We start from the raw sequence: 17,500 nt of genomic DNA on the forward strand, positions 1-17,500 counted from the left end.
AAAAAAACTTGACGAAGAGATGAATAGCGAGACATTTTTCTTTTTTTTCGAAGCACTGGAATGCAGAGGGTGCATTCCATGTCAAGTGAGTGCAGTTGTGTGTGTGTGTGTGTGTGTGTGTGTGTGCGCGTGTCTGTGTGTGTGTGTGAGAGAGAGAGAGAGAGAGAGAGAGAGGGGCACATGCTGATGGAATACTAATCTCTCTCAGGGGCACACACTTGCCTGTCAGCGAGAGGAGAAGAGGAGATAGGGGAGGAAAAAAATTCAAGGTCTCTCACTCGTTTGACGGGTGTCCGTAGCCAATTCCCCTCTTCTGAATTGCCTCGGTGAATGAGTGCACTCGCCAACGGTTCTGACCCAATCGCAACTCAACTATACTCATCCCTCTCTTCCGTAATTAACTGTGTGCCCGTCTAACGACACTGTATGCACGCTCACTCCTCAGCCTGCTCTTGTGCCGAGGAATGTTCAGTGAAGGGGGGGGCAAGAACAGACAACTGAATTAGTCTTTTACAGGACGTCTTGAGTTAAAGTGGGACGTCCTTGACTGACAGTAATAATATGTTTGTGATCTTTGTTTTGTTCCAGAGGGAAGTGGCAATGACAACACCCGCCCCTGCCCCTCCATCTGTACTGTACACTAAAACATTCTTTGAAGTATTAAAAACAAATGAATGTTGTCAAAAGGGGCAAAACAACAAGAAGTGATAGTGTTTTGATCCCATTATCTGAGAGCGTGTATTGCTGTCATTTTTGTTTAAAGGCATAACGTGAACACAGTCAGACAGTTAGAATTCTGTAAATGTTATTTTGCTTTAAGCTAACCTTAATTTTCCTGCTAACAGACAGGGGTAAAGCAGGGCCATGGAGTGAAAGACAGACTTTGACAGCGCTTTCTATTCTTGTTTGTATTGGTGTTTTGGCTGCCCTGAGATGTTGAATCTTAAAAGCTTAGTCTAATGAATATGCATGAGCACACACAATGCCCCCCCCCCCCCATCTCATTATCCAAAACTCAAACTCATCATTACAGAGAAGCATGCAATGCTTAATGAACACCCCCCCCCCTTTTTTTTTTTTTACCCCAAGAATGAACAACCTTGAGAATTTCTGTGTTGTCGGTGATAATATCCCATCCAACGGAGGTCTGGAGTCTGCTGTATTCCCCCTCAAACAGGACAGGAACACGATCTTTGATACTGCTGGATGACCTCGAAACTCACTGTCCAGTTTGGAATTCACCACGAAGACAACATATGACCTGATGAATGCCAGCCAATGAGCAGAATATTAAAAAACAAGATGACATTAAAAAACGAGCCAAGCTAACAGCCAGTATCTGGGTTTCCAGCTGCCATCAATTACTGGCTATTGTCTGGTTTCAAATCATCAAAAACAGGTAAAGAAAACTGTGTACGTTTAGGTAAATTGTTTCGCAGAACAACAATGATCATTCAAAGTCATTACAGAAACCTATTGTGTTTTTTTGTGACTTATAAACCATATATTTTATTCAAAACCATTTATTTATGAATGAAACAGCATCAGTGTAGTCTGCTGAGGAGGTATTGTAATGTTTTGTTGCCTTGTTTCCCAAGCTTAAACTGGTTTTCTAGATCATCTTCAGGCATGATCTTTAGGCTCTTAGTGGTCCTGAAGGCATTTCTGTGTTTTTTAAGTAAAAGTTTTCTTGTTTGTTTAAGAACTGAATTTAGTGTGAATTTAGTTTATCCCACCCTCACAGGCAAATCCATTATGTTCAAAGTGGGCTAAAGTGGTAATCGCCATAAGTGTAATCCGCTAAGTGTGAATTCTGCCATTTAACACACTGTGGGTGGTTGACGCAGTGCCACGCAGCGGGTAAATGGAACTGTTGTCAGTCACGTGGTCTTGCGCCAAATTTTCCTCGGCCACTATGTTCACATGAAAAAAATCTATTTAGAAACTGAATCCCTTCCTTGCCGATCCTTTTCCTTAAGACGGACGTATTATTTTAACGAAACAGAAATGTCAAACTAATCCAGTACAAGTCCCCTTCGTGTAAGACTGATTTCTCCGCTTGTCAGTTAATTTCATTCAAATGAACATCCCAGGAATTGATTTGGCCACAAATCTCCTTCGCTTTGCCCAGTCAATTAAAACACTGCTCGCAGTGATTTCCCAGCTGAATGTTTTTCATTTAAATAATTTAAGCATTTGAAAAGAAATTGTCAAACACCAGAGAATCCAAACAATATTCTCTGTTCTAAGAACCATCACAGAGGCCGAGAGCGAGGGGGGGGGGATAGAAATGCTTCTCGTCTTCCGCGAGCGTCTTTATGAAAGAGGACAGGTGAAGACGTGTAGGTGAAGGTGATGAACACGTTTTTCTGGGGGGGGGGGGGGGGTTTGGAGGGAAGGGGGGCTCAGGTGAAGTGGAGAGAAACCCATTCGGAGAGGCGCCGGCCCGCGCAATCCCAGGAGCCCAGACAATCGCGTCGAGCCCAAGAGAACTTCAAAGGCCCCGAGCCCACCGGAGGGAGAAGATCCGAACATCCTGCCGCGTTCCCCCCGTCCCTAATCGTAGCCGGCGGATTCGATTTGCACCCGGGCAGCACGCCGTCACCCTCTCAGCCTGTCATTTTCGGCTCCGCTACGCGATCTCGGTCATATTCTCATGAAGGCACCTGCCAAGGACCGAAAAAAAAAATGCAGATTTCAAAGAATTACAAGCGACTCTGTCATTCCACAGACGTAAACCTACGCGCGGTTTGCATTGGCCTGCTTCCAAAATTAGGTTTATCTTTCCAGCACAAATGCAAACAACGGTCTAAGCCGGGCTGTCGTAATTTTACTCCTCTCCGTCATGTCATCGTTGAAAGGAGATGTTTATGCGTTGGCGATGACTGGCAGCGAATACCGGCACAGCCTCGAGAGGGGGAGAAAAAAACCCCCATTATCTCTAATAACCCTTTGTGTTTGAACATTTTTTTTTCCAGGATGGTTTCGGGGCAGGAGGCGCTCCCGTGGGGTGTGACCCTCCAGGAGACGGCGTGCCACTGTTGATAAATTGCCATGTGTTTGATCCCCCTGGCTCCATGACAGTCGCTGATTAAGTATCAAGACTGAAAACAGCAACAAGCAAACAGTGTCGCCTCTCACAAAGGCTTTCGTTTAATCAGGCATTAATTAAAGTCTTCCAGCTGCTTACCAACCTGGCTTCAAAGACAGAGCTGGAAGTGTAGAGGAATACAGAAAAGGTTAACTTCCTTCTCATGATGGCCCACTGACAAGACCAAAGAAGAAACCTTCCATGTTCCAGTTCTCTCTCTCTCTCTCTCCCCTCTCTCTCTCTCTCTCTCTCTCTCTCTCTGACTCTCTCTCTCTCTTTCTTTCTCACTCTTTCTCTCTCTCCTTTTCTTTGACAGCTTGGCATTAGGTCAATAGCTTGGGAACCATTAAGAAAATGAATGTTCTTTCATCTTCTATTTTATGTTACTCAGTTCTCCTCTAATCTTTCCCACTTTTTCTGTGAGCATATGGTTAAAAAGCCCTCACACATTACTACTCCACCTCCCAAAGGATTTGGCATTCTCATTTTTTTTTTTTTTTTGTTAACCCTCTTTAAAGCTTGCTGAAGATATTTCATATATCCTCATTTAATCCCAGTCCAAAACCAGTTGACACACCATCCTCTGGGAGATTCGCTGTGGGTTTTGTTAAGGACTGAAGGTGTTTCTGCCATTATGCATAGTACCACAGAGACATCGTACTACTAAAGAGATGAATGGATGATATTATCATGCATTTTTTTTCTTTCCATTTTCTCCCCTGGCTATCCCCTGCCCTGCTTTCAACCACTATTTGAGAAAGAGGTATCACTGATTCCAGGTCAGCCGTATTCAAACAAGAACAGTTTAATATTTACTTGAGCAAGACACTTGTTTGGTGAGCATAATAAATTAAAAAAAATTAACATATGAATATGGGTCAAGATCTCAGTAGAGAATCTATAGATAAAATACATGAAGAAGAACATTTGCATGATTTAACGTACACTATGTGATGTACCAAAACACAACTGAGAGATTTTGCCATATTCTGTTACGGTGATGTAATATTTTCCGAAGTGGTAAAAAATAAAAAAATGTTTTTTAGAGTTGAGATTTGGACTAATATCCGCAGATAACATATTTTTGGTGTTGAGAAATATAATTAGGCAATGAATAATGCATCAGTTTATTCACTTTACAGATGCGACGCCCTTCGTCCGGATTTGTATTTGCTTTTATGTGTGTGTTTATTTGCTGTGCGTTTGAACTGTGTTATTCCCATTGAGCAGACAGGATGAGTGAATGGCTGTAAACCTGTCAAATCTCAGAACACGGTCCCAAGTTGCGTCAGCATCTTTCCTTAATGATAGGAGCTACTCAGCGTTTCTCCTTCTCATCTGCTCCATCCGCCGTTCTCAGACTCAATGAGAGTGAGATGGGAGAGTTTGAGGAGGTTTCGGGGGGGGGGGGGGGGGGGGGGCAGGAACGCAGAGGGGAGTCAGATTAAATTTGAGTTTCAGATTTTTTTTTTCTATCTCTGCACGCTTCCCTCAGGCTGACTTGAAATTCCACGGCGAATTTTTTTTTGTCTCTTTCAAATTCGAGATTAAAAAAAAAAAAATTAGAGATCTGATGGATCTGATCCCCTCTCTCTCTACGAGTGTGCGGTTATAAAACACATTAAAACTTTTTCACTTTGAATGACAAAGTTGAATGTGCTGGAAAGGAGGGGGGGGGCCAGTATGGCGTCTTTTAACACACTCTGGTCCTCCTCAATGGACTAAAGATAACAGAGACAACATAGCTGTCTTTATGGAAACAGGGTTTCTTTTTAAAAAAACGTATTCCGTAGGTGACTTGTCAATGACAGTGGTAATTTGCAGAGGAGGACAAATAAACAGAGGAGGTGTGAAAACGTTCACAAATCCGGGAAAGAAAGATCGAGAGACGGAGCAATCGCTGACAGCTGAGGAACGACGCTCCGGCTTTGGCCGCCTGCTCGTCTGACACACTCCAGTTGCGTGCGGTGAAGGCAGCGGCCCGGCGTGAAGCCTCGTGAAAACGAGCAGCAGAATTCGTTTAGCCCGGGAGACCTTCCATCTGACAAAGCCGTCCCTCTCGTTCGACCTTCACGGAAACCCTACGCAAGTCTGCTTCGCCTCCTCAAAACTTACTCCCCTCTCTCTCTCTCTCTCTCTCTCTCTCGCTCTCTAACACACACATTGTACTGAAGAGACTCTAGCCTCAAACCGTGACTTACAGGAGGGATTTTACAACAACAGCGGGTCACAGTGCCTGGTCACATTTTCAGTTCTTATTAGACTGTATCATGTACCTGTCTGTAACAGAGTGTAGGAATACAAAGATATGTAGGATCAATGTAAGGGGACAGAAATAAATACCCGTAGATGTGGATAAGGATAAAAGTTTCTTACAAAATCTGGTTTTGCTGTTTTACACAATTCTGACAGTTGCTGTTGACACTGATGTTGTATGTAACTGAAGTGTTTGTTTGCACAGATTGGTGTGAGCATAATGTATTAGTCATGTTTTCTTATTCATATGTAGGTCATCATGAGAATTAATGTTTTCCCGCATGGAGCAGTCGAGCTGCACATACGTACCTTTTCTCACGTTTTCTGTTTTAGGTTAAAGTGAGGTTTGTAGTCTCTTCTCGTGTACTGAAATCAGTCAATCAGAGATTACAGGTCCCTGGGTCTCATTCCTGGAGAAAAAAAAATCACGTTTTATAACAAACGTCTCTCTTTGGTGCTCTCTTTTTCTCTCTCTCTCCCTCTCTCTCTCTCTCTCTCTCTCTCTCTCTCTCTCTACCCTACACCTCACTCATTCACTCACCCACTCACTCACCTCATGGCTTTAGGGGATTTGTGTGTGTGTGTGTGTGTATGTGTATGTGTATGTGTGTGTGTGTGTGTGTTGGTGTGAAACTCAAAAAGTTGACACACACACACACACACACACACAAATCCCCTAAAGCCATGAGGCCTGTCCTGACCCACCCTCTCCGCTCTGCTGTCCCTGGTGCTCTGTGGTCTTAGTTTGCGTGAGATTCAACAGAGCACGAACGCAATGTTTTTATGGCCTGATGCACTTCTGCTTTACCTCCAATTTAAGGACAAGCTTCAAAGAAGCCAGTTGTCTACGAAGCGAACGCACCTACTGTGTTGAAAAGACAAAAAAAAAAAAAACTGTGTGTTCAGGTACATACATCGCCAGTGGTAAGAGTCAATACATATTAATGGTGAACTGATTCAGTTTTAAAAATCACCCTCATGCGAACTCTCTGAACTCTTCTGGTTTGATTCATCGTTCATTAGAATAGAGATACCGCACCGAAGCAGCAGGTGAAAGCGGCACTCAATGAATTGAAGAAAAAGTAAACTATTTCTGATTTGGACAGAGTATGAACATGATATCATTCATTAACGATGCATAGCACAGGAACGGTGTGTAAATACGGCTCAGAAAGCTATCAGCTGGGCTGGGAACGCTCACTCGCTACGTGAGGAGGTCGGCATTGACTTAGTCACTACAGATTATATGCACACTCTCCTTTTTCACGCCAAGAGACAGTTAATCCTCTGGCCAGTGTTTACCTTAATTTCATGCTTGTCAGAAAACCCTGATAGTGCCGTTGCATTTGTTATACAGTGTTGTAATGCTGATGGAATTTTGTCAGGAAAGAAACGCACAGTTATCTGTCACAGCTTTAGTAAGGTAAGCTGTTTGGTATGTACACTTTGGAGGAGGTGCTAAGTGTGATTTTTATTTTCTATCCAAAGATGGTAAAAGTAGAGAGGTGTTGCCTAAATTAAACCGGCTAACTGCTGTGAAATTAAACTTTTGAAAGTTTAACTTATAATGGATGCACAGATTTAAACTTTTATAATGTTTGTACGACTTCACATTTCTTGTTTAGCTGAGTTGATTGATTTATTGATTGGTTGGTTGACTGATTGATTGATTGATTGATTGATTGATTGATTGATTGAGAAAGAGGGGAGCAAGGCATCTTGGGGAGGAAGAATTCAGTCTATCGGTGCCTTGAGCTTGTTCCATACAGAGAAAACTAATTCTGATACCACATCTGTGTCATCTGGTACACCTACAGTGTGTACCACTGCTGATGAATAAAGTGTTTGCCAAGGCATATCACTAGTGATTAATGAACTGTTGCCTGTTGAACTGAATTTGCTGGTTGACAGAAGCTCAGTCTTGAAATTGCCCCTATTTAGGTATATCTTCAGTTATTTATCTTTTTCTTTTTATAGCCATATTCAAGATGGCACAACATAGTATAAGTGCAGATATGGTGCATGACATGTATTCAACACTCTCCAGTAGACCTTTTGTAGGATAAATGTAACAAGGTAAGCCATCCCTTTCCCTATTTTAAGAGAAGAACTTTCTTCTTGTATTTGGAGAGGGGAAAATAAATGAAGCGAAACCAAAGCGTTCGTGTGCTGGATCCCTGAAACCTCTGGACCTTTAAAGCTCTGTCAGCTGATGTCCACTGTGCTATTTATTTGGGTCATCACATTTTACTGTTCCATCTTTCATGGACGTGAGAGATCAAAAACAAAACAAAACAAAAAAAAAAGTGTTCTCCTCACGCTTTGCAACAATAAACAGATCCCACCGGAATTCACAGGCAGGACTTTTTTTCATTTATCACAGATGGGCGCCTCCGTCAACCTAGCCACAGACCCTCCGGGCAACTTTGTTGTTTTTGTTTTGGGTGTTGGAAATGCCCGCGCCGTACGGCTGTGGCGGCTTTGTCTCTCTCTCTCTCTGTGTGTGTTTTTACCGCTGCATTTGTTTCACCGTCAGGACTTTTTTTTAAAAAAATGCAAACGAAGGCACAGCAGTGAAGGGCCTACCGCCTGATGAACACAAAGATAGAAAGCATAGTTAATCACTGTGTGTACTTAATCACTTCAAGCTTCCTCCCCTTAGTGCATGTACAGCTAATCATATCTAGTGTTAATGAGGCAAAAGTTTCTGACAGATTAATGAGGTGTATGTGTGTGTGTGTGTGTGTGTGTGTGTGTGTGTCCGGGGGGGTGGGGGGGGGGGGGTGAGGTTGGACCCAGGAACTCCTTTTTTCTAAGGGAGGTATTTCAAGCATCAAAGCCAAAGGTTTGGGAGGGTTTTTTTTTTTTTTTTTTTTACTTTTTACTGAAGAGAAAGATTTCAGCGTATTTCTCTGTGGGAAACTTAGAAGCTCTCAGCAAGTTGATCCTTATCCTTCTTTTTAGTTCAGTAATGCACTATCTTGTCTATGAAAGACTAAAAGTGAAAGATATGTCTTTTTTTTTTTCTTTTGTGTTTTGGGTGTCCTTTTGTCCTTGAGTACAAATCCTTAGATTTAGATTACAAATCTAACAATTCTTGTGCAATCAAATAAATAAAGTAGCACAAACGACCTCAAGCTCTAACAAAAACTGCCTTATTTGAAATCTAGCACGCTGGCAAAGACCACACAACAACGCAACTGTATTATTCTTCTTTTTCGTCTGAGACAAGAAACGGAATATTTGCTCAAGAATCCCAACAGTCAGGTTCATGTCTCTTTGTCAGCCAGTGCCTGGCTGTGGAGATCAAGATGGGTAAACCGAACTGAAAGCCAAGAGTCCAGCTCGAAGACTTGCAGTATTCACAAAAGTGCTACGACTCTGGTGGGACTCGAACCCACAACCTTTGAATGCCTTCAGCCCTTCACTAGAAGTCCAATGCGCTATCCATTGCGCCACAGAGCCCGGCAGACTCCAGCCCTGCTTCTGTTGCTATAGATATGTTGTTTTGCTTATGGACAGAAGACCTACTGCTATGATTCAGTCGCAAGATTTCCTGTTGGTTTGATGGGCATAATAAGCCCTTGTTTCCCAGACCGAGGAAAGGACATGTACAAAACACATTCTCTCTTTTTTTCCAGATGTTTTACTATGTGCTTTGCTGAGGCTGCCATGACACCGAAGTACAAGAATTCTAATTCTGAAGTCAGTTTTTTTTTTTTTTTTGCTTTTTTTCTCTCTCTCTCTCTTTTTTTTTTTATCCAACCAAGACACAGCTACAGCAGTTCAGTATTCATAAATTAAAAGGATGATAAAGAACCACACTGCACCATTACCTCATTTTACAAAGTTCATGACTGAGACACAGCTTGAGGCCTCAGGGTTCTTAAAGAGAATTTTGACCCGACGGGGTCCACCAGACAAATAAGGAACTGCTGGAATGACAATTCATTATATTATGCTTCTGGGATGGAGCCTGCAATGACATATAACTTGTCTGTAGCAGTAACAAACTTCAGGGCACCAGTCGACTGGACCTCTTAAATGTTTTATTCATAGGAGAGCTACGAACTGTGAGACTCCGGTGGGACTCAAACCCACAACCTTGGAATGGCTTTTCCTGTTCATCAGAAGCCCAGTGCACTAAAGATTATTTTTGTATTACTCTTGTCGAACTAGACGAGCTGAGGTTGTGCTTAGAGACTGCGTGGATTAAGCTCTAGGATTTCCTCATTTCTTTTTGACATGTGCTGTAAGTACATGAGACATAAGACGTAAAGCCATTGCACTTCACCGCGCTAAGTCACCGCACTGTTGATTGCTGATGTCCTTTTTTCGTCAAAAAGGAGATTTTGAAAATGTTCTGTAGGACCCCCCCCCCCCCCCCCCCCCCCAAAAAAAAAAACACTCCTAGCAGGTAGTTAATTCTCATTAACAACCTATTTTGAATTTTAAACAACTGGAACATGTATCAGAACTTTAGCGTTCTTATGAAAGCTGTTGGTATATGGTTTTGGTGAGCAAGTACTCCACATATCAAGGGACATTCTGTACCTAGCCAAGTTAGAGTTGCAGTCTGTGGAGAGACCCGGTGGACATGTGTACTCCTGTGTTATCATACAGACAGAACATCCACAGAGGTTAAGTTGTCAAGGACGAACTCTCAAGCAGCTGGGACTCAGCTGGCACCGCTGGGATAAAAAGGTTCACATATCTCACCGACTCAAGGTTCACAAGCACTTTCACCATCTACAGCACAGCACCAGACATGTCTGATGATGTCACTGTTCGGCGTTTACTTTTTCGGGACAACACTTTTTAAAATCCTGTCTTAACACATGTTTCATGTTAGAAAATAAATCCACGAAAGTCTTATCAGACTCGAGCTACAGAGCCTCACAAAGCAAGGGTGCATTTGCTTTTCTTGCTCCCCTGCAGAGATATATGTAACTTAATGGAGCTGGGTTCTTTCGTATCAAAGCTACAATTTGCTTGGTTCTGAGAGGGAGAAGAAGCCCTTCAAGGTATCAGTGGGCGTTGTTCAGGACCTTTGGAGTTCCAAACAGGTACTATAAGCCGTGGTCTGTGCTTGGTGGCCTTTCCATACAGTGACATTTCCCTTGTCTGTGGCTTTAAGCTATTTCAGGGTATAAATTCACTGCATTTCTTGAGCCTCTTTTTTGACTGGAAAGTAACGTTAGTCAGCTCTTGCCGTCCAACAACTTTTAAATGCCGTCTTTCCTTCACTACAAGTCCGGTGTGTTCAGTAATACACCACAGAGCCTTGAAGAGAGTTGTAGTCCTACTTTTATCGGGCTAGACGCATAGTTTTAATCTTTAATGACGACAGCGACGGAACTGGGCATCTGCCCCAGGATTTCCTGTTTCCTTGAAATGAGTTTCCGATTGGCTTTTGTTCGTGAAATGGCAAAGCACTTCAGGATTCCCGCTGCCTTATTGATTACCCTTATCCTCATTTCTTCAACGAGGAATTTCTGTGCAGTTATCCACTGGATCCCTGAAGAAGCTCTCAGTAGGTTGGTAAATCTCATGACACCCTTTTCCATTCATAAAAAAAGGATGCTCTTTGAATGTGCCAACATTAAAAACACACACTACCTTTTTTTTACCCCTATATGTTTTCCGTACCCATACCTTTAAGACAGGCAGCTCTTCAGCTATAAAGGCCTGCTTGAAATTGCAGCATCCATATATATGCTGCAATCCATTGGCAAAGAGACATCAAAGCAACCCTTTCCAGCAGGGAGGCAATACTTACTTAAGGTTACCACTGGGATTTGAACCCAGGATTGCCTACCTTTGAGACAGGCACATTAACCAACTAAGCCATAGCACATGACAGCACAAGGTCACTGGAGATTCCCCACCGATTTGATGACTGCCTTTTTTTTTTTCTTTTGGTCATTTAGCCATAGGCAGTCAATCTGCTGGATCGCGTGATAAATGCTCTCTGATAAAGGACAGCGCTTTTTACAGCAGGTTCTTTTGCGTTCAGAAATGAAGACGTGTAATTCTGGTCAGAATCAATTTCCACTATAACTAAGACATCAAAGATCCCACAGCGACTGTGAGGTATTTATTCCTCTTGCTGAGAGGGACCTCCGCAGGCTCTGGAGACTTTGCATTTAGCAACAAAGATGGTAAAGGCACCTTTTCAACCATTACATTTTACATAAGATCAATCGTTTTACAAGCCGAGACACTCGAGCCGGCTATCCCTCAGCTGCAAAGCCTTGCAAAAGCCGAAGATACTTGTTGCATGCTTCATCACCTGCGTATTCACTTCAGTTCATGGTATTTCCCCATGGGGTTAAGCATAGATAGTAGAGCTAAAGAGCTTCCAAGCAAAGCATAGCCGCCACCTGCTTGGGTCCAAAAGGGTGATATTGAGGTACTACAAGGATTCACACCCAGGACTCCCTGATTCTTCGACCGGCTCTGCACCCACCTAAACCTACTGCCTCCCATTCCTATTTCTAATTGATAAGAGGTATTTAAAACCACCACCTCCACTTTTTTGGAGAGAAAATAACGGCAGATAAAGATCAATTAGATTAGAACTCATCATTATTCCTTAGTTGTGAGAGGACGAATAAGATTACTGGAAGGAATGAAAAATAAGAAGTAGTGTTGTGCTAGGCTCTGTAATCTTTGGGTTTTTTTCTCCCAGTGAGCAACACAGAATGTAATTCACATTGACTTTCTGTTGTCAGAACTTTTTAACCATATACTCAAAAATAAAACCCTCCCAGAATGTTATCACCATTCACGCACAAAACTCTTTTCTTTCGTCTTTTGTTTCTTTTTCTTGTCATCACTTTTGGAAATGCTTCTTATGACAATTGTTTTGTGCTCAGTCTGGTAGATCCTCACTGTGTACTTTACGTTAAATACAACACACTTCCTGTGCCGCTTCAAAGTTCGTGCCCTGTATTATGTCTGATTACTGGATGTCCTGTGTGTTAGACAGAACCATCTAAACAACTGAGCCTTGACACCAGAGATCAGAACATTCGTGAAATGATCCAGTACAAGAGGGTCTGGAAAGGACCCTTCTCTTGGCTTAGCTTGAGTAATTAGGGACTTTCAGAGCACTAACTCATACTGGACAGGATTTCAAAGGTTAGAAAATGAATCATTAGGTTTGTTTGTTCGTCTGCTGTTGTTTTCTGAATGAACAAGCCAGATTATTGTAATATTCTCTTGCTAATATGTAGGGATGAGTGTAAAGAGGTTTAGGATCCTCCTAGCCTGTAGAAACTGACAAGAACTACTTATAAACCACAGTTACCATCAGTCCTATCCCTCACACTTCACATCACATCATTCTTTTTGAGTTTCAGCATTGATTTTTAATGTTTTTTGACCTGATTTTTTTAACAAGAGCAGAGAACTGCAGTCCTAGGAGATTGTATACCACCTCAGAAAACCCAGTGATTCTGAAGGTCTTGATTAGCCCATTCAAGACCCGAATTTTTCGAAAGATTTCGGAAAAGGGCTAGGATGGATATGTGCGTGTGGAACAGACTACCAAATGGATGTTTATTCCCTGTTTTGCAGGCCACAGCTACAATGCCACAATGTGTGACCAACCACCAAAAACCTTTCCAGGTAAATTAAAAACTTGTCTTACGTGGAACTGATCTTGATTAGTCTTTTTTGTGGTGGTGGTTGCTCCTCTATGTTTTGCCGTTATCCTCGACCTCATTAAATCCTTCTTTCCCATCACTTGTGTTTAATAATACAAAAATCATACAGACAGTTCATAAGCCATTTCTTATAAGCTTCTTATTTTAAGATTTGTGTTTATTTGTTTTGCAAGCAAGGGGGAGGGGGGTTGAGTCCCTACAGGCACGGGCGATGAGAGACAACGCAACAAGGCAAGGCGACAGAAGAACATTCAAAGAGAGCAGATACAATAAGTGACAAAAAAAACTCAAATCCAAGGTAACAGTGAGAGGAGCAAAAAAGGTGTTTTTACAGGCTGTTTGGATTGATGTAGTGTAGGAATAGACAGACAAATGATAAGGTTACTCCAATTCATTCACAGTTTGACCACTTGTTTACTCATCCCTCAGCTGCAAGATTGTCCAGCCTCAAACAGCTGTGAATGACTATGGTTTGATCGAAACGTGGCGTGCATCCCTCTGGTCAATCGTTTGAAGGAATCTGAAATGCAACTCTGGAAACCGTTCCTCCTCTTGACAAGCTGCGTTCCTTGAAACTCCTCGAGTGATTTCGCAGAAAAACCCCTCGAGCCGAACAATCCCTAAAGATATGATCAGTCAACGCCCGACTGCCGCCTCATAAAACTGGACACGCTGTGTGAATCTTGAATAGAGGTCATATGACAGTTTGAAAGGGAATCCGACTACATAACGTGGAATGCGAACTTTAAAACTTACTGTGGCAAGGTATGAATCCCGCTGTGTAATGGCAATTCACACTTCACCTAATATTACAAGTATTACAAACGTGTGAAGTTACACGTGGTCCCATCTGTAGTGCCAACCTGCGACATGAGGTAGTTTAACATTGTATCTCATTTCATTGCTGTCTTATCACATGTGATATCTAATGAGGTTTTGAAGATCCGTTGAATGGGTAAAGGTCATTGGGTGGGTTGATAAGTTAACAGATTATAGACAGTGTCGTGGCTGTAATTACCGATATGAAATGGGAGCAGGAGCATCGCTTCCACATTAACTTAACTTTCAGTGAACCGAAGGAGACGCATCCTCATGAGAACCAGAGAACCAAAGTTGTGAACTTTGTGTCTGGTTGAGTTTCAAGCTGTTAAATTTGCATGTTTGCTCGGTCACTTGGTCCGCCACCAACTTTGTGGTCACTGACGACGTAAATATGAAAGTGAAGACTTCAGTCAGTGTTAGTAATTTATAATTTAGTATTGTGAATGAATGATTCATGAAATACAGGGGCCTTTGAAATGATCTGAATGTCCCAAATTACAACTTTGTGATCCACGTGTTCGAAATATGGGTCATCGTCTATTGTGCATATCAAACAAACAAGAAGCTACAAAAACAACTGTCTAAAGTTACTCTGAGCCTCGGGCATGGAGATCAGACGCCTGTTTGATACGTCGTTTTTTTTGTTAGGTCGTTTCGTTTTTGAGAACCATATGATGGCATTAGCGTCTTTGGTCTTATTCGAACAACACTACTATAAAATGCAAGAATAAAAATGAAATATTAATTATGCTGCCGTCGCATAGAGAGTGGTGACGGCACAGATTTCTCATTACTGGACATATTTTTACAGAGTAAACCAATTCTTGACCCCATTTTTGTTGAACAGTCATCATTTACTTGAGAAATGGTGACTTCATCCAAACTGTATCACTGAACAGAAAGTTTCCAACAGAACTGCTTGAATCTGGATTTTTATGTAAATAGGGCACAGAGCGCTCAAACTCAAACGTTACAGATCTTATTCTCCACGATCAAATCATTCGTATCAAAGATCCACCAGTGGCAGCAGATATTGCTATTGATGTCGTTACTGTTAGAAAATAATTATTCTCTATGTTATGATGTGTTGCATTATCAGTGAATCAGATTTAAATGTTTCATTTGAGGGGAAAAAAAAAAACAATGACAACAAAAAACTGCCAGTTACCAAACATTTCCAGTCCAATTTAAGGCCAAGACCAAAACATGATAAGGTCAAGTAATCCTGAAAAAAAGCCCAGCAGACCTTAATTAGCCTTCATTAGCGCTGACATTTCTTTGGACCAAGACATTTAGCAAGAGTTCAAGTTGCAGAGTAGGCTATACCACGGTGGCAACTGCCACACCAATGAACCACTTTCTTTCTTTCTTTCTTTCTTTCTTTCTTTCTTTCTTCCTTTTTAATTTCATCGCTATACTATTATCTGTATGTCTAACTGAGAATCAGTGTGCCAAGAAAACGCTAGCACCAATAGAAATTGGTGCAAATTAATTTCGTATGCCCATAGACTGGAATTCAGGAATATCTCTCTTTCTCTCTCGCTCTCTCTCTCGCTCTTTCTTTGTCTTCTCTTTTGCATGTTGGATTTTTCACTCCCGCTCAAGTACATTTGACACCTTGTGTCAACGTACAGCCCTTGGGTCGAACGTTTGAAATGAGTCTCTGCGATTGAGCGATTTACACATTTACACCTCAATACCAGGGAGAGACGGTCGGCAAGAGGCTGCCAGGTGCCCGCTCATTGTTTTGCAGATGCGATAGCGGGTAGCCAAAGGGAATTTGAAAGCTGTCTGGCCAGTGGGCGTCTTTTAGCGGCGTGACTTTTTGCATAGACACGTTATGGGCTGAGAGCAAATGATAACGGTTGATAACGCTGTGGTATTTCGATACTTCCCACTGTCTGCGAGCTGGTCCCAATCGTTATCGCCGGCACGAAGCCGCAGAAAGGTCAAACCCGAACTGCAAGAACGTGGCCAAACATTGCAAAGCCACCCGTGACGGTTGATTTTTTTAATTTTCCTGTTACCTTGGATAATATTGTCATTGTCATACATGGGCCTTGTGAACATGCAATCATGTTTCTGCACTTTTTTTTCTCTGATTTTCAAACTCTGCACACCTCTTAAAATCTGCCATTTGCATCTGAGCAGGTCGTTTGTGAAGAGGTGTCATCGCAGTGCCTGTCACTGTTTCACTCTCGTCATTTGTATTCTTAGCAGGTATGACCGTTTAAAAAGCTCCACAGACATTTGCTTGAGAGCTTCCTTTCACAAATGTCGATGCACCTACTTCAATTCAAGTCACCGGCAGAGACGATCCTAGACTCTGGGGGGCCCCAGGTAAAGAAGCCCAGGGAGAAAAACCGGTGATTAGAATAATGCCAGCGGTAGCTCGTAGTGATGTGTCGTTCATGAACAATTCGTTCATTTTGAGCTAATCTTTTGTGTGACTTGGGAGTAACGATTCGTTCATTTTTTCAATGGGCTGTGCATGCGCACCACTTATTTTGTTCATCTGAATTGTGACAGCTACAGGCTGGTTCACGATTCGTTCACAAACGGGTGTTCCGCTCAATTGTCACATGACCGCTGCTTATTCTCAGTGTAGGAACGACTGATTCGTTCACAAATCATAACTACGGGTCTTCAGGTTTGAGTCTCATTCACTTGTCACATGACCACTTCATATTCTCAGCAGTTCCAATGAATGAAATGAACAAATGATTTGAAAAAAGATTTGTTCATTTTACTGAACGAGATTCAAAGATCTGAGTCAGTAAAAAGATCCGAACTTCCCATCACTAGTAGCTAGAAGGGGCCCCACTTAGGGGGTTTTTGGGGCAGCAGCGGTACACTGTATAGTGCCTTTATGGGAGGTTTAAGGGGGTTTATAGTTGTCATTGAAAATGTGACAATATGAGTGACCATCAGGGGCCCCTTTCCCCAGATGTTTTTGGAGGGCCCCAAACATTTGCCTGGTTTGCTTCTGCTGATGGTGGGCCCCTGATACCGGAAAGCATTTCTTTTCTGTACAGAATTGAACCGTCACCATTTTTGTACGTTGGCAGGTTTGATTCTTAACGCCAGACCTGGACGGCAGAGGAAAACATATAGTTTGTGTTCGAGCACCCATGTTGAATCCCATTGGTAAACTAGATTATCTGTATTTATACTCAAGTGGAAGTGTAAAGTTTGGGAGTACTCCAATGAGCCGAGCAGAGACTCCAAAATAAAACAGCAGCAACTAATTATGACGCTTATCTGACACGCGGGCGTTTCGGCAATGTGTATGCGTGGAGAGATTGATTCCCGTTTGTTTACCTCAGCCGCAAACACACCTGCGATGTCACGGGCAAGCACAATTTAATTTAACTTGGCGTCTACGCTCAACATGAACAACAGGCAATGACTCATAGCCCTTTTATGCGCCCCCCCCCCCCCACCTTGCCAAGTTCATTTCAGCTCCTCCATCATTTCTCTTCTCTTCTTTTCTCTCCCTCTCTCCCTTGCTCTCTTTCTCTCTCTCTCTCTCTCTCTCTCTCTCTGAATGACTGATATTTCCATCTTAGCCATGCTTGACTGACACATGAAAATCCTGAACCCTCTCATTATAGACTGGGTAGTTTCAGCAAGCGACGGAAGAGAAAGAGGACAGAGCACA

The 17,500-nt window shown here is 42.4% G+C and overlaps 1 non-coding gene across 1 annotated transcript; it reads right to left on the bottom strand.

Moving 5' to 3' along the window:
• Positions 1-8,723: 8,723 nt before the first annotated feature.
• Positions 8,724-8,812, bottom strand: trnar-ucu (transfer RNA arginine (anticodon UCU)). The gene is given in 2 exon segments: positions 8,724-8,759; positions 8,776-8,812. It is a non-coding gene; the product is annotated as a tRNA-Arg (tRNA).
• Positions 8,813-17,500: the final 8,688 nt, after the last annotated feature.

The sequence above is a fragment of the Chanos chanos genome, chromosome 9 (genome assembly GCF_902362185.1).
Source record: "Chanos chanos chromosome 9, fChaCha1.1, whole genome shotgun sequence".
Classification (NCBI taxonomy): Eukaryota; Metazoa; Chordata; class Actinopteri; order Gonorynchiformes; family Chanidae; genus Chanos; species Chanos chanos.